The 22,570-nt window shown below is 43.1% G+C and overlaps 1 non-coding gene across 1 annotated transcript; it reads right to left on the bottom strand.

Annotated features, from left to right (window-relative positions):
• Positions 1 to 6,772: 6,772 nt before the first annotated feature.
• LOC125425620 lies at positions 6,773 to 6,875 on the bottom strand. The gene has a single exon (XR_007243398.1). It is a non-coding gene; the product is annotated as a U6 spliceosomal RNA (small nuclear RNA).
• Positions 6,876 to 22,570: the final 15,695 nt, after the last annotated feature.

The raw sequence follows: 22,570 nt of genomic DNA, 5'->3' as shown, positions 1-22,570 counted from the left end.
GGGGGAGCTCGCCCAGCTCAAAGCAGGACCAAGCCAGTGGCATCCAAGGGCTCTCTGCACAGGCCCCGTGGTATGAGCCCCTGACAGGAAGAAGAGGGCCTCACTGGGTCGGGGGAGGGGGACCAGCCAAGATTTCCAGGTCCTCTGGATCCCAGCGGCACCCCAACGAGCAACCACTGGTCAGAGATCTTGGGGGATGGGATCAGTCAGCACCCATCAGCCAGCTCCAAGATGCTTGGGCCCAAGGCACCTGGTGTCCAGTTCATCCCCCCCCCCCGAAACCAAGCTAACAGTTGGGGGCCTTTCCAGCAGTAGCTGGGGGGGGGACCGGGAGCAACAGGTCCCACCTCAAGCACTCACTGGTGGATGGGCTTTTAGCCCCCTGGCAACAGGGCAAACATGGAACACGCTGTTTCCATCATTTGATCCTGCAGCCCCAGGGCCTTCCTGGCAAAGTGTGACATTCAGTCAGCCTTTCACCTTCTGCCCATCCATCCAGATGATTTCTGCATATTAGGCTTCAAGTTCCAGCCCATGGGCTGCTCAATTGCCTGCACGGCCTTCAAGGCATTCAGTTCCTTCCTCAAATGGGTGGTAAAAGGGCACACAGCAAGCCCCAATGTCATACACTACTTGGATGATCTCCTTTTCATGGGCCCAGCGGGGTCTGGCGCCTGCCATATTAGGTTAGCTGCCTTCCAGGCTCTTGCCAAAGAACTGGGGATGCCATTGGCAGCAGAAAAGACAGTGGGCCCCACCACTCAATTGGTTTACCTGGGTATTTTGTTAGATACTGTTCAGGGCACTTCTTGCCTACCAAGGGATAAGTTGGATACCCTACATTCACTCCTCCAGGACCTCTTGCGCAAGAGAAAATATATTCTTCAAGAGTTGCAGGTGGTCCTCGAGCACCTTAATTTTCCATGAGGGTTGTGGTACCTGGGCATTCTGTGCACAATTGCCCAGGGCCACCTCATGGGCCTCCTCCCCACACCATTTCATCGGATTGGGCAAGGGTTTAAAGTTAGATTTGACTGTGTGGCTGGAATTCTTCAATTATTGCCATGGTGTCTCACTTTGGCAGATGACTGAGGAGACCCTCAGTGCACTCTGATGCCTCTGGCAGTCTGGGTGTCAGCATGTATTTCAAGGGGCAGTGGTGTGCTCAACGATGGCCCAGCAGCTGGGAGGGGTCTGGTTTACTGCAGGACCTCACTTTCCTCAAGTTTTTCCCCATCCTGGTTGTAGTTTATTTGTGGTGTGACCTATTTAAGGACAAGCGCATTCTCTTTTGGTGTGACAACCAGGCAGTTGTCTGGGTTACTAATCGTCAAATGTCCCGCCCTGAGTGGGTTATGCGTTTAGTGTGGTGCTTTGTTGTTATAAGAATGATTCATTACATCTCTTTCTTAGCAAAGTATATTTCAGCCACTGATAATGTCATTGTGGATGCCTTGTCTCGCTTCCAGGAAGAGAGGTTCCAAGGCTGGGCCCCCGACATGAGACCTCACCCTGACATATTTCCTGTGGAGCCTTGGCAGCACCTGATCATCCAGGGAGTTCTCGGGTCCCTGGCCTCCACAACACAGCCAGCATACCAATGGGCTGTGTCTGCCTTCCTGGCCTTCTTAGCCCCCTCTGCCCCTCATGTTTTCACCGCCTTCACAGAGGGACCAGTCCTTCGCTACCTGGCACACCTTTGGAGTCAGGACAGGGCCTCCGAGATCTTGTGCATGCACCTAGCTGCCATTTCCTTTTACTGCAAGGCATTTGGCATAGCTGACCCAAGTTGCTCTTTCCTTGCTAGGAGAGCAATGGAAGGGTGGAGCCGCTTAACACCGCATTCCCACGACAGCCATAGGCCCATTACCCTAGTCATGCTGGTGGGTTTGTCCAGTCAGCTGTCGAGTATCTGCTCCTCCCAGTTCAAATTAAAGCTGTTCTGGGTAGCCTTTTCCTTGGCCTTCTCCCAGGCTTTTCACTGCAGCGAGTTGGTGCCCGCATCTCAGGATGACCATGGCGGTCCATTGGGTGGGTAGCTTTGAGGTACACATCTGCCTTTGCCAGTCCAAGACAGATCAGCATGCATGTGGGACCATGGTGGTCCTTGGGTCTTCCACTTTGGGATTGCCCTGTCCAGTCAGAGACACAGACATCCAGAGACATCCAGCCTAGGGCCCTGTGCTGCCAGCAGGCAGGGTGTGGCCAGGTCTAACCTAACAGGGCCAAACAAGTGGCAACCACAAGCATAGTCTGGTGGGTCAAGGCAGGTGGCAGGCAAGGCATAGTGAGGTCACAGTCCAACAGGTCATGGCACAGGAGATCAGGTAAACAGGAGTGAGATCAGCAGTAGACCAGACACACAGAGGCAACAGGCAGAAGCAAGCTTCCAGCAAGGCTTATATAGAGAGCCTTGTTTAAGGGGCTGGGATTCTGCAAGGAGTAAATCCTCATCAGATGCAGAGACTTCTCCCATATCTTGCTGCCAAATGAGCATTCCTTTGTTTCTGCAGTAGCAGCCTCTGCTTCTGCCTCCTATGCACAGCTGGCTCCCTAGGAGGATCTGCAGGCTCCTCCACCTGTATCATCAGGCAGGGAAGGGCTAGGCGTTTGCCCCAAAACGTGTCTTGGGGCAAAGGAAATCCTTTGGACAAAGGATTTTTCCTGCGGTTCCAGATGAGGCAATGGTCTTCAGTGCCAGACTATTGACTTGATGGCCGACCCATTATCTTGATGTTTTTTGCCAGTGTTGGCAATAAACAGGTAATGACACTTAATGGGGGTTACAAGATAGGTGGTCACGAGGAGGGTGAGTCAGAGGAAGAATCTTGAATAGGTTAAGAGATATAGACAAACGAGAACTGGTTTGTCCAGATGTGCTGTTCTTCATAATCAAATGCTGGTTCCTGAGTACGTGCAAAGTGTGAGGTTGTGGGAGGAGGTCATTTAGGCAGTCTTGCCCAAAAGGTCAGACACAGTCCCAAGATGCAGTTCTGAATTCAAACAGACCGCTCCATTCAGGGCACTGTTCTGCCAGGTCAGACAGGGAAGCCCTCCAGGTGGAAAGGCTATTCTCTCCCCATCCATACCATCACTGGTCAGGTTGGTTACGCAACATATCATCAGTATTTACTGTCTTTATCCTGTGTAGCCGCAAGGAAATCATTTATGGAAATGATATTCCTGCAACCTTGAGCTTCTAATCTCAAAACGCTGCTCACCTCTTGGTTCTTGACTAGAATACAGTAAAATAATGCATACCATATTATCTCAACGTGTAAAATTCCACATGTTATTTTGTGTGCGTGTGTGTGCTAGCCTGCTTCATTTGTTGGCATTGATAATTTCCAACAGTTTTGTAATATTTTATATTTAAATATTAGTCACAAGTACAAGCTGTTTTAGTTGAGTAACTTTAACAGTATAGCCTGCACAGCCCTGGTATAATTATAGGGCTACGTGACAAAGTTTTAGTGTAATGTCTAAGCTTGTCACAGACTTTATTGTGGCTGTCCTTACATCACCATTCCATGTCAGGAAAATACCATTATCCATGGGACAAAGAAGCAAGAAAGATAAGGAGCAGAATGGGCAATCCACCATGCTGGCATGTAGTCCTGCACCTTTGTGAATAAGAAGCAACCAATAAAATGTCATAATAAGACAATGCCTCTGGCTTTTTTTCCCCAATATGTCACAGTTGACTTATGGCAATCCCATAGCTTTTCAAGGCAAGAGATATTTCGAGGTGGTTTGTCATTGTCTACCTCTGAGCCATGACCCTGGTATTCCTTGGGGGTCTCTCGTCTAAATACCAGACAAGGTCAACCTTGCTTAGCTTTTGAGATCGGGCAACATCAGCCTAGCTTGGTCTATCCTGCTCAGGGCTCCTCGGGCATAGGAAAAGAGATTTACTCCTTTCTTGGCTTCAAAATTAAGGGTAACGAATCAGGATCAAATAAGATGACATACTGCAATGTCCATGCTTCAATTTAAAATAATAAAACTTCTGAAAACTGTTTTCCCCATTCCATTTTCCCAATCTCAAATGGCTTCTTCGAGCACTTATTTGTCCCACAGAGTAAACTTAAAAACAGCACATAAGCAATATGTATGTTTCCTTCAATGGGGCAGATAGCACCTTGGAGGTGGGGGGGTGCAGTTGTGAAAACTGTGTAGAGAGAAGAGTAAAAGGCCCCTACAGGCCATGGTCCCAACCAAAATAACATGATAAAGATCTGATTACAGACCTTCCAATGTTTGATTGGTTTGACCTTCAGAGAGTTCAAATAAAGAATGTTGTCAATTTCAATTTCAAAGCCTTTATTGGCATAATAAATCAGTTGAATTGACAAAAAGCAGCAAATAGTAGAATAAAACCCCTCTTCTCTGCACAGGAATAAATAGTTGGAGCAAGTGTCTGGCCACACTGCCTTGTTCAAAAAGGATCAGGTGGCTCTGGGGGAACAAGTCTTTCTAGCCTTCATCATTAAATATTGAAATGCCCAATTTAGGAGGCTGAATTTTAGTGTCTTATAAGCCTCTGAAGTAGGGAGAGAGTATATAAAAGATCGAGCTGGAGCCCAGTGGTTTCTATTTTCTTTTCAATTAGAGTAATCCAAGTGGATGATTTGGAATCTTGTAATAATAGATAAATAAGGCTAGAATGATTTTGATGATGGTGAATTCTGAGCCAAAATTTCAATGCTCTCAACCATGCCATGGTCTCAAAGGTGGTCTGACCCAATTCCAAGCAGAGAGTCACAAATAATACACAGGGAAACCCACTATATAATTTAAAAACTTTAGATTGCATCTTGTTAATTGCAGGATTTGCAGCTTTTATCCAAATGGAGGATTTATACAGTAATTGTGCCCCCACTTCAAAATTAAATACTTAAATTAAATACAAGGCTACTGGTGCGCACTGATTCCCAGATCTATTTTAAAAAGTGGCAAATAGCATTTGTGGTATTATGCATGTAATACGAGCAGAATTGCAATGTGCTGTCCATGAAAGATTGTAGATAAAACATAATGCCTAAATATTTTAACTGTTTGACTTGTTCTAAGCATGTATTATTGATCCTGCAAGGAAATCTTTCAAATTGCTTAGATAAAACGAGAATTTTTTACGTAGAGTAATTAATTTCTAAATCATTGTCTTTACAATAGCTTAAACAGCCATACAGAAGTCTCATAAGGCCAATCCTAATGTTAGACAGAAGAACTGTATCATCAGCATAAAGGAAGACCGATATATGGCAGAGACCAAGTTTAGGAGCATGGCTATTAATTTTGGAAAGGTACAGAATTAAGTCATGTACAAAGATGTTGAACAGGTGGGAGCCAAGACACAGCCCTGCTTTACTCTCCTATATGAAGGTATAGCTTTGGTAAAACATTCACAGTTGCATTTAATCTGGCAATTAGAATTTGAATACAATTGTCTGATCAAAATTAAAAGCCTCCTATCCATTTTTAATGCACGCATTTTCTTCCATAAGATCTCCTTGGAGATGGAGTCAAATGCCTTTTTCAAATCTAGAAATGCTGTAAATAATTTCCCCTTTTCTAAATATATAGATTTGTTTGCTAAGTGTAACAGTACAAGGGCGTGGTCTAGTGTGGTTTTGCCCTTGCAGAAATCAATTTACTCCAGGCCAAGTAGTTGTTCCTGGGTGATCCAGTTTTATAATTTAAGAAGAAAATTGGCATAGATCTTGCCTGCTACTGATAGGAGACTAATGGTACAATAATTAGCAGGGGCAGTTGGCTCACCTTTTTATGTATCGGTACCAAAATGGAAGAGAGCCATTTGCCTGGAATCCTGCCCGAATAATTAATGTGCATAAAGAAGGCAGCAAAAAGTGGGACCCCCCAATCTATCCTTGACTTTAAAAAATCAGCTGTAATAATATTAGGTCCAGCCACTTTACTTGTCTTTAAATTCTTTATAATCATAGCAATTTCTTCAGGGTCCGCTGGTGGCCACTTGGGACATTCTGAAAGATCTAATTGAAATTCTTGTCCAACAGTAGTAGCATTATTATTATGGCCAAATAGATCAGTAAAGTAATTGAACAATTTATCTGGAGAGATAGAAGATGGGGAGTAACTAATTGCATGTGTGGACCTGTTAACCAGGGCCAAGAACTGTTTATGGTTATTTGTACTATAAGCCTGTAGAAGCTGTTGCCATTGATGTTCCACAGATTCTCAGTGCTTTTGGGTGGTTAGAGTTCATTGCTTTTGTTTCAAAGCCAGCAAATGGGGATGTGCTTCTGGAGAACCAGATGTACGAAAGGTCTCATACAGTTTACAGATGATCTTATTACCCTTGATACATTCATTATCAAACCAATTGTGTCCCCTTTTCTTTGTGCCTTTTTGGGCATTACAATATTTGTGATAGAAATTGGCAATGGCATCAATAAGTTCTTCATATGAGGTTATTGCAACTTGAGATAGTTCAAAAGTCTACTGAGGCTTTTGAGGTGGTAACTGAAGGTAAGTCCAACCATTGATTAACCTGGGACTCAAGATGTGGGGTCCAACATACAAGTGAACCCAAGGTATTAGGAGCTATACATTTCTCAGATGAGGCCTTCCAACCATTAAAAATTAAAGAAAAGACATAGAGGTAAATGATCACTCAGAGGGAAATCATCAACATAAAACTCATATACTGAACTCAATAAGCATATAATATATAGTCAATTATGCTACCACCACAGCAAGATAAGTGTAAGAATTTTGTCATAATTATTAATAGTGATTTAGATGCTTCACGAATTTGCTTATCATCCTTGTGCAGGGACCATGCTAAACTTCTCTGTATCATTCCAGTTTTAGTATATATGTTACAGCAACAGTGCTCTAACCATGAATACAGTATTTGCACAAATACAATATGGACTCTAGCTCCTTATCTTAGAGTGTCTGGTCCATAACAGTGGCACACAGTGGGCTATTGCACATTACCAGACCCACCACTGCTTCTCAAAAAACGCAGATGACCCCCACAGACTACTCTGACATTTTCTACCCGAGCCACAGCACTCTAAGGGCAGCCCCAGTGCACGGGGGAAAGCGGGGATTAACAAAAGCTAAACTAGCCATGTTACTGCACTCTGAGTTGCCCAGCATTTCAAAGGAATTCTGGGGACAACCCACAATGCTTAAATTCCTGGTTAGAGTTCTAACCAACAGTGTATGCCTCCTCCTTTTAATCAATCTTCTCCAGTTTTGCAATCCTTAATTTCAGATGTACTCTCAAGATGTCCAGCACATTGTTAACCTCTTCATATCCCCATTTCTGGGTCAAACCCTATGGGGATTGTGTAGAGTATAGGATTGCTAACTTTGGGGCTTGAATGGATCTCTTGTACCTTTAAATGGCAGGGTTCTGCACGTCTATGATTTTTTTTGTTTTCTTTTAAACACAGAGAGGATGAGATCACACATGCCCCCAAATCTTGTCTAGCATGACTCAGTGTCAGCCACCATCAGAAGGTCTGCACAATATGGCACAATGGTTGCACTGTTTTCAGTTTCCATGTTTCCATGTTCATGTTCCTGGGTCGGCAGAAGACACAGAGGCAGCAGTGTGGGAAGGAAGTCACTTGCCAGATGTGTGTTCGACAGACTCATTATCCAATGAGACCACTTAGGCCATATTCAAACCGTACAGCATTATTCCCAACTGGTGTTTGGTATTCAGACATTTTCTTTAGTCAAAGTGCTGGCTGGAGGCTTAAATAAGGCATGATGAAGGCTCTGCATCAGTCCATCCAATGCAAATTTCAAGCTTGTGCAGCCTCAGTTTGCCTTGCAGCAGAGAGGTGGGAACATTTCACCCTTCAATCTCCGTTGTTTCGATAATTGAAACTGGGTTCCCTGTTTTGCTATTGGCCTGTTAAATGGGAAAAAAATGTTTTAAAGGACACCTAGTTTCAGTTATCAAAACACAGAGGCGATTTGAAGGTTAAACCTGTTTCTTTCCACACATGGCCCCATGATTATTCCTTAACTGAACAAACATATTTCTACCTAAAGCCTGTCTCTCAAAAGCATAGGAAGGAAAAGCTTCACGATAAGAAAAATTACCTTGATTGTACACAGCTAATGCTGAGTTTCAGGGCACTGAACAAAACAGCTTGTGGGTGTTTTTTTAATGTCATCCACAAACTGTTTGATTTTACCACCGTGGTTGTGAAGTAAAAAAGAAGTCTTAAGATAAAACTGAGCTGGCTTGTCCTGCTCCCTGTCTAATATGACTGGCTGTATTTTAGATGAGTCTTTAGATTGGGACAATGACTACTGGGGAACATGTATAGAAGTACAAGGCATGGCAGTGTTTGTCTTAAGAAACAGATGGGCACGCCACAGGAAAATGACAGAAAACAACTGACTGGGGGAGGAAAGGGAGGGATAATGTTTAAGACAAACAAATGTGATACTCTTTGTTCTTCTCCAGTGTGCATGCCATTGTCCCTGTTTATACATTCAGCACACAAATAACACAAAGAAGAAGGTGTGAACAGCATTAATAGTCCATTTCACCAGGGCAAGCAGCTTCATTCCTCATTAAAAGGATGTTTTCACCTGTTCTGCAAACCAAGTCCAGGATTTCTGGAAGATCATTTCAGCTCATTCTGTTCTTTCTAGTGGAACTGGCATGGTGGTAGAGAGACTGAATGAAGTTGCAAACAAGTTGCTGGCACAACTTGTTCCTACAGAGATTATATGGGCTATCCCTGCCAACACATCTGGAGGCACAATGGGTAAGTCAAATGTTGTGTCTCAAGCTGCAGCAGACTACTGTACCACTTGGAAGCCATCCCTCCTAGCTACTCCAGTAAGAATGGATTCAGAGGACCACATATGCCCCTCCATCAGACAATCCTTTTCTTTTAACACCACCTTGTGTGGAAAACCACATGAAAATTAGTTCACATTGGTTTCCATTTCGAGATGTAGCATATTCTGTGGAATTTAGAAGAGGCATGTTCACTGCCTAGACATAACACAGAATTGATTCCAGTATGAAGTTCAAATTCTTCTGAAGGTACAGACATCTGGGCAGGAGAAGTTATTCATTGTCCTCTGAGTCTTATTTCCTCTGGTTCTTCAAATGAGGAAATTCTGTTCACCAGTGGGTTGAATCCACCAATACGTTAACAGAAATTGTCAACACTCACAGATCTTTTCCACGTTCCTTCTCACACCTCAGCAATCCTTTCCAGCCTTAGGAAAGTTTATTCCTGTCGTCTCAATACCTGACTGGACTAATAGCCACACAGCTGGGGAGCCTGCGGAAGGCAGGAGGAAGGGAATAAAGTTGCCCTTTCTGCCTCTTCCATCAGCACAGCTCTGGGGTCAGAATGACTGCGTGAGGAGTGGAGCACAGGAAAGATATGTAATCTTTGCTTCTGTGTGATGCTGGATGCAAGCCAATAAAAATCTACCATCTGCTTTTATTTCTGGGTCACTGGAGGTTGAAGAAATGAAACAATGTATCTAGTTCCTATCCCAAACAAGCAAGCTGAAAATGAAATGGAAAACTAAACAAGTTTCCAGTTAATGCCCACTGTGCTCACATAAAGCCAAGACAACTGCCCTCTATTGATCCAGCTATCCCATTTTTATCCCACCATTCCTTCAAGATTTCAGAGTGGTGTCCATGGTTCCTCTCTGTTATGCCTATACATGTGAGGTAGGTCTTGCTACAAGAATGTGTCCCATAATCACCCAGAAAGCTTAATGGCAGCGTGAACAATTGAACACTCATTTGTTATAGCCATTGTAACACACTAGCTCATTTCTCCTACTTTTTCTCAGTAAGTATCCAGTGGTCATCAATATATGCTAATAATGTCAATAAGGACCCAATCGAACATGAAGCATAGCTTTTAAGCAGGAAAGATCTGATTTTGGGAAGCATCTCAAAGGGGAAGTTAAGACAATATTATCCATAGAAAGAAAGCAGAAGGACCAAGAAACCCTTTCCATCTTTCTTTACTTCTTTTTTTAAACTTTCCTGGCTGCCTGTCTATCCGGGACAACACATCTGTACAACAGCAGAAGAGGGCTTCCGATTCTATGGGTCTGTAGTGTGAAATTAGCCAGGAGTTGCAGCTGCCAAGTATTCTATTGCACAACAGAGTACAATGCTCATTGTACAAGCATTCATTTCTAAGTGGAAACTCTTTTCTTGTTCCTTACTCAGCATTTCTGTATGGAAGTGAAAGCAGGACAATGATACCAAAAGACCACTGATTTATTTAGAAACAATCTGCACTGTTTTTCTAGACAACCTGTTGGAGCTGAATTTTAGTGTCTGGCTTCATCTACTGTGCCTTACAAAGTTTTGGACTCCTCACAAAACTGAGAACATTCAAGTCATATTATTATTATAATTATTATCTTGTTGTGTCTATTACACCACTACTACAACTGGCTATAAAGGTCATGGGAGAAAATGCAAGAAGAATGGAGAAAAGAATGCAAAGAGCTATCCTTGATAAGAGGTCATGGATTTAGCAAAGTTGAAATTTTTACCTGATAACTTCCGTGCATTCTCATGTGATGTAACTGTACTTTGAAACCATCAGCCAGGGTGGAAGAGTTCTTTTACCTGGAATGGTAGCAGCAGGAGGCATATTGGAGCAATGCCCTTGAGAAATATCCCATAACCCCACCCTTGAATTCCCAGTTTACATGTTTTAAAGTAAGTTTCATTTCAGTTCATTGCAGGAAAAACATGTAAACAGTTTTTGCCCTGATTGCCTGAGAAAGAATGGGAGAGAGGAAGCTGGAAGAGGCGGTGGCACTGAGTCATTGGGAACCCTTTCTGAACCAAATTCATTATCATCAGCTCCATCCTCTAAGCTTTTCTGCCTGGGCCATTTACATCTATCTTCTTGTTCTGCTCATTAATTTGTACAGTGACAAATAAGAACATTGGGCAGAAAGCTGGAGTGAGATGCATGCTGTCTTGGAGTTGCCTCCTCTTGTTTGCAGTAAGCAAGGGGTAGGTAAGTTCATCAGCGAGGGAGCAGGAGCAGAAAAATAAGTGCCAATTTCCACTCAGTCTGGTATCAGGTTTTAATCATTAATTGAAAACCATCTTGCTATAACTTGCCTGTGTAAATGAATGACTGTTTCTGAGCATGTGCCAAAAGCCTTTTACTCACCAAAAAATAACCACTCTCACTCTCCTAACCTCCCCTCCCTCAGAATCGCAACCTCAGAATCTCCTCCAGTCTCTCATTACAGAAAAAGAAATACTTCATTATGAAATATCAAAAGTCTATGATAGCATAATGTCCAAGCAGTCTTCAGCCCCATCAATAATCACTACAAAAATAAGAAGAGAAGAAGAAGAGTTTTGGATTTATATCCCCCCAAGGGGCTTACAATCTCCTTGCCCTTCCCCCCCTCACAACAAACACCCTGTGAGGTAGGTGGGGCTGAGAGAGCTCCGAAAAGCTGTGACTAGCCCAAGGTCACCCAGCTGGCGTGTGAGGAAGTATACAGGCTAATCTGAATTTCCCAGATAAACCTTCACAATTCAAATGGGAGAGCTGGGAATCAAACCCGGTTCTTCCAGATCAGAGTGCACCTGCTCTTAGCCACTGCTCTTAGCCACTACGCCGCTGCTGCTCCTAAAACAGATAAAACAGATAAAACAGATAAGCTGTTTTATCTAAATAAATCTGGCCCAAGAATAATCAATTTTCTAAACATTGTACATGTACATGTACAGAATGCTTTTTCTTCACTACACAATTAACCACACAGACCTATCTGCCTGGTATTAGGTATCCCCTACCTGGGATAATTTTTAGATTGGAAGAAGTGACTTGCAGGCAGGTATAATGCAGGACTCTCTCATTTTAGTCATCAAAACACAGATAAACAGCCATCTCTGCACTATCCAGTTTTCCCAATGCTATTTGGAATCCTGTCTCACAATCTAACATCCTGCAAAATTTCTTGAGAAAACCAACTGGACAAGACCACTATGTATAGTATATTATGTGCTTGCTGAATATATTATCCTGTTCCTACCACATTGTATTCTGATTACACAACACTATTTTCTGCACTGTGTAACAAATGATGTTGAATATTTCCTGCTTTGTTTCAAATTTCTGCAATACTGGTCCAGTTACATTGCTTGTAATATGTCTTATCCTATTGATGGCATTTTCACTGTGTAAATAAATACATGTGAATTGGAGATGGAAGGCAATAATCTAGCACAAACAGCTCAACTACAGTTTACATTGAGCACAGAGTAAATTTATGTTGTTTTCTTTTTCAGTCTGCTAAATAACTCATCTACACTGTGAGGTTCTAACTTTGCAAAGGAACTATGTAGTTCATGCCTAGTGGTTTGTGGAAGCACTGCTATTAATATTATGCAGTGCCCTTCCTAGGGTTGCCCGGCTACAACTGGCAACTCATAGGAGAAATAAGGAGCATGCTGGTGCTAACGTCACTTCCAATAAAAACAAAAAATGGTGCCATTAGATACTCTATTTACAAATGCTAGATGGTGAAACAATACAGGTTTTGTAAATTCTAAAGTCTCCATAATGTCACTTCTAGTTTTTACAGGATAGGACAACACCATGTGGGCATGAAATTGGCGAATGCTCTACCCTACCCCAATTTCATCCTGCCTGAAGTACCATCGGGCAAAGTATCAGAATGCTGAGACATCTTCCAATATAGCTGGAGGCAGAGGCGTACCATGAGTAAATGGCGCCCGGAGACAAATTGTCTCCAGGACGCCCCCAGCTCTGTCCCCCCCACTCTGGCTCCCACTGCCCTCGACCCCGCCCATGTCACCATGGACATGGGCAAGGTCTAGGGTGCCCACCTCCCCCCACTGACTCTCCCTGCCTGCAGTCTCTTCTGACCTCCCCTCCTGGCCTCAGAGACCTTCTTTTATAAGCACTGAGGCCAGGGGGTGGGGCTTGAGGAGCAGGAAAGGGTGGGACTTCCTGCTCCCCAAGCCCCACCCCAGGCCTCAGTGCTTATAAAAGGTGGTCTCTGAGGCCGGGATTACAGTTTCTTCTGGCCTGCCCAGAGGCTGGGAGCCCAGCCGGCAGGGGGGGGGGGAAGGAAGGGAGGGATTGAGTCCAGGGCAGGGGTTGAGGGTGCTTGGAGGCAGCAGGAAGTCCTGCTGTCCCGTTTTTGCGTGCCTCGGATGGGGTCGAGGCACGAGAAAACGACGAGACAGCAGGACTTCCTGGTCCCATGGGGGGCCGATTTTGCACACACACACCCATGTGACCAGAAGAGTGGCACCCGGGGCAGATATGCCACTGGCAGGAGGCTTAGAATCCCTAATGTAACTTCATAATATCACTTGGCCAGGCCAATTCATCTCAGTGTTATCTCCCTCCAAGTACTCATGGCCACTCACCATAACATTTCTGGCTGTCTTTTTCTAAAGTCTATTCAATGAAATTTGCAGCCTAATCCTGCATGTTTACTTGGAAGCCAGTCTCACTGAATTCTCTGGAGTTTACTTCTCTATCAGTGCATTTAAGATAGCAGCTTTAGTTGAACATTTGTCTGCCTCTCACTCTTTTTTTCCCAGGCTAACTAATTACCATGAACACAGTTATAATACTTTCTGGTGTTCAAAATATTTGGCAGTTCTTAACTTGTTGATTCTTTCAGCACCCTTGGGAGGAAAACTACTTGCTAACACATGGTTTATAAAGGTGATGGAAATGAAAAAATACAGTTACCCATCTTGAAGGAAAGCAACCTTCCACTCTATGACCAGACACCAATGGACAATGACTGCCTGTGCAGTATAATAATTTGTTAATGTCTTAGTTCAGATCCCAACTTAGCTATGAGTTTTGCTGACTAAATTTGCACTTGTCGTGCTCTGGAATACAAATCTAATTAACAGTAATAGATCCCAAACCTAAACAGTATCTTTATTTATAAGAAACTGTGGATACTGTTAAGAACCATTCAGTCATGATTAACAAGCTATGTGAATCAAGCCTGACACCAAACCAAGCAAAGCTGAGAGCCTATAATGCAAATATGCCCTTCACTAACTTTCCTACTGTGTACAGATGAGTGTGCAGCTGTACAGTCTTACTGCCACCAATGACAGTTTTCATTATCTATCTCAAAATCAGTTCCCTACTCAGTATGAATAATGGATTATGAACTGAACTCAAGATTGAATTCAAAAGATATTCCGAATTAGGAATTTTTCCATGTAGATCGATGTGGGGAGACAAAAAAGATAATGCATATAAAACTGAGAGGCAGATACTTATTACAGATATAAAAAGTTTGCATGTCTCAATATGACTGAACATTCTTCAGCTGTGTGGCTTGGCTTGTGCAGGGCTTGGCTTGGTCTCATTTGCCCATTGCCAAGACTACTCCAGAACACCCACCAAAACACCTGGGATTTTCCCAAAGATTAATCAAGTCCCTTTATATGCCAAATGCTCAAGGGAAGAAATGTGATTTTCTTACTGGATATTTAAATGCATACTCGTGTTTTGATTGGACATGTTATAAGCTTTCATAGGAGCATGAAAGTTATTTGAGTAATCCAGGCAGGCTTTTCTAAGAAAACCAACCAGACCACACTGGGGATCAAAAAATAATTAAAATAGCTTGTTTCATTCTACTTGTTCCTTACAACCAAAGAGGATGCAACTAAAATCATGTTAAAATATAGCACTGGGGAAAGGGAAAATACATCATAAGCATAATTAATATAGCTAATAGTATAGTATCTAGCCACCATGCCAGTAATGAAAACAACAAAGCAAAGCCATTCACAGAAGTGGTAAAGGTTGTTTAATCTGGTCTCAGTAGACAGAAAAATATGACTTTGTAAATTAATCTGAAGAAAAAGATAAAAAGAATACCTCTCCCATGAAAGATACAGTCGACTGAATAAGATCCAGAAAGCTTGAAATTTTGAACAAGGTAGAGATTATTTACAGGGGAAAGGGTGGGGAATTCCCCATTAATGCTTCAGAGAGTTTATTACATCCTAAAGGATATATATATAAAGATTTAAAAGATGGTGAAACTATCAGACCATTGCATTAATTTCACATGCAAAAAAAAGGATGGTCAAAAACTTACAACAAAGACTGTTACCATATACAGATTAAGAAATGCCAGATGTTCACACTGGTTTCTGAAAGGGAAAATACACTAGAGGTCATATTGCAAATTTACATTGGTTACTGGAGCATATGACAGAATTTGGGAGGGGGAGAATCAGATTGTGTTTCAGAGGCCCTTTCAGCACAACCAAAATGAGATATCCTGGGGATATCTTTAAAAAAAATCTTCTCATTTTTAAAAAACCAAAGCATCTGAAGAGAAACTGGTTTATATCTCCCGCCCAGTCCCGCCCAGTCAAAAATGCTCTCACTTTCGTTTTCTTCTGCAGGCCATTTTCTGCTGCTTGAAACCACTGTTGCTCCCACTACTTGCTAAAGTTGCCCAGGATGTTTCCTCTGCATGCAACGTACCCGTGCTTCCTTTTAGCTGAAAAAGTACATGGTTCAACTCAGTTCTTCCTGCCAATTCTAGCAATATATAGTTTTTCTGTTTGGAGACACTAACACACAATATGAGAATCACGGCTGATTCTCATATTGTGTGTCCATGTCTTTGAAGATAGCTCATTGAAACTTTAAAAAATGGGAAAATTTCAAGTAGTAATGTTGTACTGCTTGATCTAGTCATGCACCACTGCTACATAACAAAACTATGTGTATGTGTCTGATCACTAACTACTAACTACTACATGCTGATACGATGGGAAGTTTTAAACCAGAATGTATATAGCAAAGCTAAAAGAATGATATTTAGGATATTTTAAAAAATCTTAATTTTCCTCCTTACACTAAGAAATAACTGAATCTGGAGGCTGCGTAAACTCATTGCACTCATGTGACTTTGACTATTTGTAACAGGAAGCCACACCTATTCACAGAGATAATAGATAGATGATATCTAACTCCAGCCATTCTTAATTAACAGTGTATATATCCTTGAGTGTGGAGGATTCTGCCTGAGTGCCAAAACATAAACTAAATAATTATAATTTTTTCTGAGCAAGTGATCTGTGTCTCTGTTTTGTTTATTTCAAACATCTATATAACATTTATCTGGCTCATAAAAATTATCAAAATACATAAAACATAATCATCGTTATCATAGTAATAATCATACCTTAAATCTATGAGTCCAAATTTCAGCAGGTAATAGACTATAACAAGGGCAGAGTAAAAAGTTCTCCCATTACCAAATCTCGCATCTTATCTTCAGAGATAACCAAATCAAATATATGATGTGCCTTATACCATAATGTTCTGGGATACCACATGTTCATCATGGCAACCATGAAGTCCTGAGCTGTTTCTGTTCAGGAAGCCTCAGTATGAACACAGAAGTCTCCAAGGACAATTTCAGAGTCCTCAACATCAAATCCAAGATTGCCACTGACAGGTCAGGCAGGCAGACTGTTGGGCAGAGGTGTGGGCGATGCCCCAATGACACCCTTATTCTGTCTTTGTCTCCAGCACTAGGTACATACATTTAGTATTGGGGCTCTGGCTAACAAGGCATCTGGAACACACACACACACACACACACACACACACACACACACACACACACAAACCCAAGGCCAGTCTGACACTCCACAAAGAAGCATAGACCGCAAAGCTGGGAAAGGGACACCTCTCCTCTTCACCAATCCAGGTTCTGTGATACATACCAGGTTGGCCTCCTCACCCTCTATTAAGTCCTGGATGATGGACACTTTGTTTTGAATCAGCCCGACATTCAGCCCTTTTAGGTTTGGTAAGTGATCAGCAAGATTGCCAGGGTTCCTGTGGCTGAGAGAAGGACTGGAAGACAGGATGGGCGCAACTTGCCAACCCCTTCTTCCCCTTAACTGGCCTTCTTCCCTCTGCCCATGAGTACCTCAATAATAGCACCTCTCAAACCATCCTCCTGAAGTGCTACCCAGGCTCACGATAAAATAGATACAACATCAGCCTGCTACTGCTGAAGGATCAAAGGTGTTAAAAATCTGTCTAGGAGACTTGACTATGTAGTTTGTTCTTGCATTAACTTCAAGACAGTTTGCACAGAAAAAGCTTCCAACCAGTCATAATTCTTCTCTGTAGATTTAATTTCCAGATTTGTAATAGTAAAAACAACATCAGCTTCCCATGCCTATTCTAAGAGGTTACTTGCTAGGTCACTACATTTCTGCTTTATTCACATTGTACATTGCGTTAAGATGATCATGGACAGGAAAGCTGAGAATAACAACACTGTTATGAAACTCTGGAAGGATTAGTTATTTGCACATAGAGTGCCTGCCAGCAGTTAAAACCCATAAATAGCACACAGCTGTGAGGGCAAGTGACACACCTTCCAAAAATGAAAAAATTGATTGGTGAGGGGAAATTGCTTTGTAAGGAAGAGGTAAGCTTATTGCCTGCAAAATAGGGGCACCTGCCACATATTTGTGCCTTCTGGCAGAGTCCAGTCCTGCCATGTGTAACCACAGGTCAAGATCTGCAATAGGGATGCGAGTCTGCCAGTTTCTGCTGGTCTTCTACTGTGTCTGTGGATTCACTGGATGTCCTAACAAGCTAAAAATAATTAACTTGGAAACTTGCATTGCCCAGTCAACACATTGTGTAATCAACACAGGCTGCTTATCTCAGTTAAAAGTGCTACACTGGGAACCACTTGAATACAAATTATCTAGCCAGTGCTTTTTGTGAGATTCAAACTTTGTTCCATAGATTACAATATTCACATGCAATACAACAGGGTTGTTCTAATGTTTCCCTTTTCTGCCTGCAAGCAATGCATATCAGAAAGAACTTGCTCCACATTAAAGGCACCACCATGGGTGTGTTAGTCACTTTGACTTCCAAAGCAGGCCACTGTCTTCCAGGGGATCCAAGCACCTTCCAAGCACCTGCTTTCTGAATTTTCACGTGTTTTGTTGTGATCCCAAAGCTGCCTTGCTGTGATCTTTCCTGAAAGGTCTCAGACAAAAGCTCACAGTCTGAATGGAAGGCATACACTTTCAAAACCCCTGCCTACCTTGGTACCATTTTACTGCCACCATCCCTTCACCCCTGGCATTTCCCCTCACACACACTACTGGAAGTTGCTATAGCATTACAATGCCACAGTGATGTAACAGGAACCTGCTATAGCATTATAATGCCACAGTGATATAGCAGGAACCTTTTAAAGCCAGCAAGTGCATTTGTTTGGCCCAGCTCTGGAGGGCAGGGGCAAAATGTGTGAGGGGATGATTGAAGAAAGTACAAAGAATTCCCATCTGGATGCATCATTGTTGCTGAAAATGTCCCTGAATTTCTTACTAAAGTGAGTTCACAACCACAGTGAGCCATAGCCATGTGGATGCAGCCATTGTGACGTCTTTCTCCTGTTATAAATCTTTAGCCCTTTTCAGTGCTGCTTTGAATTCATTCAAAAACCTTTTTTGTACCTCCCCCATGTCTTGTCTCATTGGAGTTCCTCAGAAAAAGCACCAATATTCAGTTCTTGCCTGACCATTATGATAAAATGCAGTATGGAATCACTATACAGCATTCCTTGCTGAGATTTAATTCCTTCCAATGTTTTTCAGGATGAAAATACATTCTGTCCCCCTCCCTGAGTTCTGTGTATTGGGTTCTTCAAAGTTCTTTGCATCTCTCAGAAAATCAGTTCTGATTGCTATTACAGAATAAAGAAGCAGAGGCAATGCCCTCAGGTGGAGTTGCATGACAGGCAAAACGCAACAGGTGAAGCATTTGCCAGCATAGAGATACAATGATTGAAAACTTTCCTACATATTTAGACCAAACACTTTGGCCGTTTCCGCACGGGCAGAATATGGCGGCCTGGGGACAGCAAAAACGCCGTCCCCAGGCCGCCATTCAGCATTAGGGCAGTTTAGCTGCTTCAAGGGTGAGTCAGCGCCACCCTCGCGCCGCTCGCTACTGGAAAATATCACTCGGCGCTTCCTAGAGCGCTGGGAAAATTGTCGCACTTTTCTGGAAACGCCAGCTGGAAGCCGCTGCCATGCGAACTGCAGCAGCTTCCTGGCACTTCCCCCCCCCCCCCCCTCCCCCCCTTCACTTCAGCTTCCAGTTTCTCTCGTTCACGTTATCGGCACGGGCCCTGGTGACAAGCCCCCCCTGCTCTGCAAGTAAACACGGAAGCAGGCGCTATTGCGTGGCAGTGGGGAAGCGTGGTTCCCCAGGCCTGTAGCGCACGCCGCCGGAGGGGCCGGAGAGCAGGTAAGTTGATCGGGTGACGGCGCTAAAACAGCTGCGCTCGTCGTCTCCGGCCTTTTTGGAAACGTCCATGCGGACGGTCCCAGCATCGCCGCTTAATCGGGCGGCTAGAAACGCTGACCTGCTCCTTCCGCCTCCGTGCGGAAAGGGCCTTGCTGTTATATTATGGATTCACTGTGTTTATGTATGGCACTGTCCTCTTGGGCAGTGCTGGATTTACCTGTAGGCTTGGCAGGCTGAAGCCTAGGCTCTCAAAATCTAGGGGCCTTAGGTCAAGGTGTATAATATTTTTGACACTGTCATAGGCCTTTCTTACACATGCTGTCGTAACACACTGTAGTCTCTAACCAACCCTTCAGTAATTTTCCTTGCACTCCATTTCAGAATAATAAGCTGGTAATTCGACACTAACATTGATTTCTGTATTGATGTTGTCCATCACTGAAGTGGATCCCATTTTCTGGACCCCATCTTCTTCTAGCTGTGAGGGTAAGGGAATGGGAGGGGCCTCACAAGTGAAATAGCCTAGGGCCTCTCTAAATCCAGCACTGCTTTTGGGTCTGTATCATATCAGTGGAGATGAATAAACATCATGCTAAAGCAAACCTAAACAACTGCCTAATAAATGCAAAACGAAAACCTTGTTTATTCATTAGCTGTGTAGCCTGTCAAGGAGCTTGAGGCAGGTATTACAGTCTCACAAAAACAAGGTTTCCTGAAAGGCAATAATGTGCTGAAGGCCATACAATGAGGTTTCCTTCAAATCATTACTTACACATGTCTGTGGGAGTTCCCAGCATTTAGGATTGCCAAATATTATTGGCCTATGTAATAATACTTAACATTTATATAGTGCTTCTGAGGGCTTTGATTACATGTTTTGTTGTAATCCTTACAATAGCCCTTTACGTCAGACTGGGGTGTATTCGTCCAAGGCCACTTAGAGCACATTTGAATCAAAAGCCTTCCTAAGTTTAAGAACAGAACAGACTTGGAAAAGGCCCTGCCCCTTTTGCCTGACAGAAGTCAAGGATTGAAAGCTGGTGATGCTGTTGTGGTCCCTAGCAACAGCCACTCAGGGCATTTCTTTTTTAAAACTACATGTGCTGCGTCCATCATTTTGGAGGGTTATAACCCCTCTAGGGTTGCCAACTTTGGGCTGGGAAATTCCAAGAGATGTAGGTGTAGATAGTGGAAAGGGCGGAGTTTGGAAGGGTAGGAACTTCAAACAAGGTATAATGTTGTAGCGTCCATCCTCCAGAGCAGCCCTTTTATTCAGGGAAACCGATCTTCATCACCTGAAGATCAATTGCAATTCTGGGAAGTCTCCATGTTCTGTTCCCCAAGCAAAACTGTTTCTGGTGCCCTGTGCCTGGCCAGAACAGAGTGGAGAGTCACAAGCAAGGTTTAACAGTTCAAACAAAAGGTTTACACATTTGGTAAGAATGGGAGACTCCTAACCCCTCCCAGGGTCTGTGGCAAGCGCAGTACTTGCTTGACTGGACAGTAGAAGCTGTACACTTTTGTTTGTTTCTTTGACTGCTTCCAGGAAAGTCCACTTCTTTAAGTTCCTTGAGTCTTTATCTGGCTACTATTCTCTGTAAACCTCAACTCTGTGCTCTCAGTACACCTTTGACATGGCAAAATACTTCTGCCTCCTAACTCCTTGGGCCCTTGTGCTGAACTGAACTGAGTTAAACAGGGGCATTGCTGTTTCTTGGGAAACTTCTTAAAGGGACAGGAGCTAACTAAAATTCCCTCCCTTTGGAGACTATACAGAGGACTAAACCCATTCTAGCTATGGGAAACTGATACAAAATAATGACAATAATAAAGGCTTCTGTGGGGGCATGACACTCCAAGACCCACTTTGAAGCTAGCAACCCTATTGTTAGGTCTCGGACCCTTAAGCCAATAAATGGACGCTGAAGTATTGATCAGTAGCGTTTATTGAATATGCATTGAAGCACCACACTGGTAAAGCTAGTTCTGACAAAGCTAGCATTCACAGTCCCCTTTATTCCCCCTTCCCGATTTCCCAAGAATTTGTGAAAAACAGCCATTGGAGCTGAGGCACCCCAAGGTCAGTGGCAGATAGCAAGAGAAAGCCACCTGGCTTCCTTCTCTATGAGATAACGGATGTGTTATATTAAAGTTCTGGTGTAAAGCCTAGCTGTCTACAAGCAAGTGAAGCCATGTAAAGAAAGACTGCTGGTGCCAGTGCAGGTGACAGTGGATACATATAACAGCTGGTTACATATATATTTATAGCAGCAATTTATTATTTAAGCAGTTGCACGATTCCAGGAATGTATCTCAATCACCTAGACAGCACTGCCCTGACAACTATCCTCAATGTATTTTTAAAAAATTGTTTCAGATTTTTCTGCAAACTTGAGATGTTTCTCACAGAGGTTCACAGAAAGCTCTGTCTTATTTCTTCATGGCTCCAGTCTCTGAATTTAAGTATCCACAGATTTGGCCTTGTTGAGAATTAGATGTACTGATGAACTAGATATTGTCCTGGGATATGCTACTTCCTGCTCAGTAAACCAGAAGCCCCCATCGTGGTACCTGGGGCCCAATGGCACCAACCAAGACCTTTTCTGGCAACTTTAAGAAAGTTGACAGGACCAGATGGGACATTTAGAAAGTAGGCAGGATCCAGTGGGGTTTTGCCCAGCAATGCTTTTGATTGACTGTGCAGATTTTTTAAAACACTGCTTTAACAACAGCTGCCACCACAGTATCAAGATCTTCAGTGTGTCTACTGATGCGGAGTGAGCCCAGCCTACTTTTGTGAAGGCTGTTTTCATCGCATTGAGGTAGCTTTACTCTTTGTGGCTGCAGCCCCAACTTGTGTCTAGCTGCACCAAAATGCCTATAGTATTCAAACAAAAAGGTTGGGAACACCTGCTGAAATCCAAGGTTTGCCACCTTTAAAAATGATCACAGAAATATAACCACAGCACTTCATCAACCTCATGCCATCTATTTGTCCCTACAGCAACCAATCCACATAGGTTAAGAAACAAGACTGCAGTCAATTCCGCACAGCAAATGTATACCGGGTTGCAGTTGTTATAAAGGAACCTGTTTTCCTTTTCCCCCTTCACATGCATGCCATGCAGACAGCAATTGGAGCCCATGGAAACAATCTGGGTTGCTTTCATGCCTTCACATGGAGACACTTCTCTCTTTTTAAAAAT

This window comes from Sphaerodactylus townsendi, linkage group LG01, assembly GCF_021028975.2.
Source record: "Sphaerodactylus townsendi isolate TG3544 linkage group LG01, MPM_Stown_v2.3, whole genome shotgun sequence".
In the NCBI taxonomy this organism is placed as follows: Eukaryota; Metazoa; Chordata; class Lepidosauria; order Squamata; family Sphaerodactylidae; genus Sphaerodactylus; species Sphaerodactylus townsendi.
This window is presented reverse-complemented; position numbering and strand designations above follow the sequence as displayed.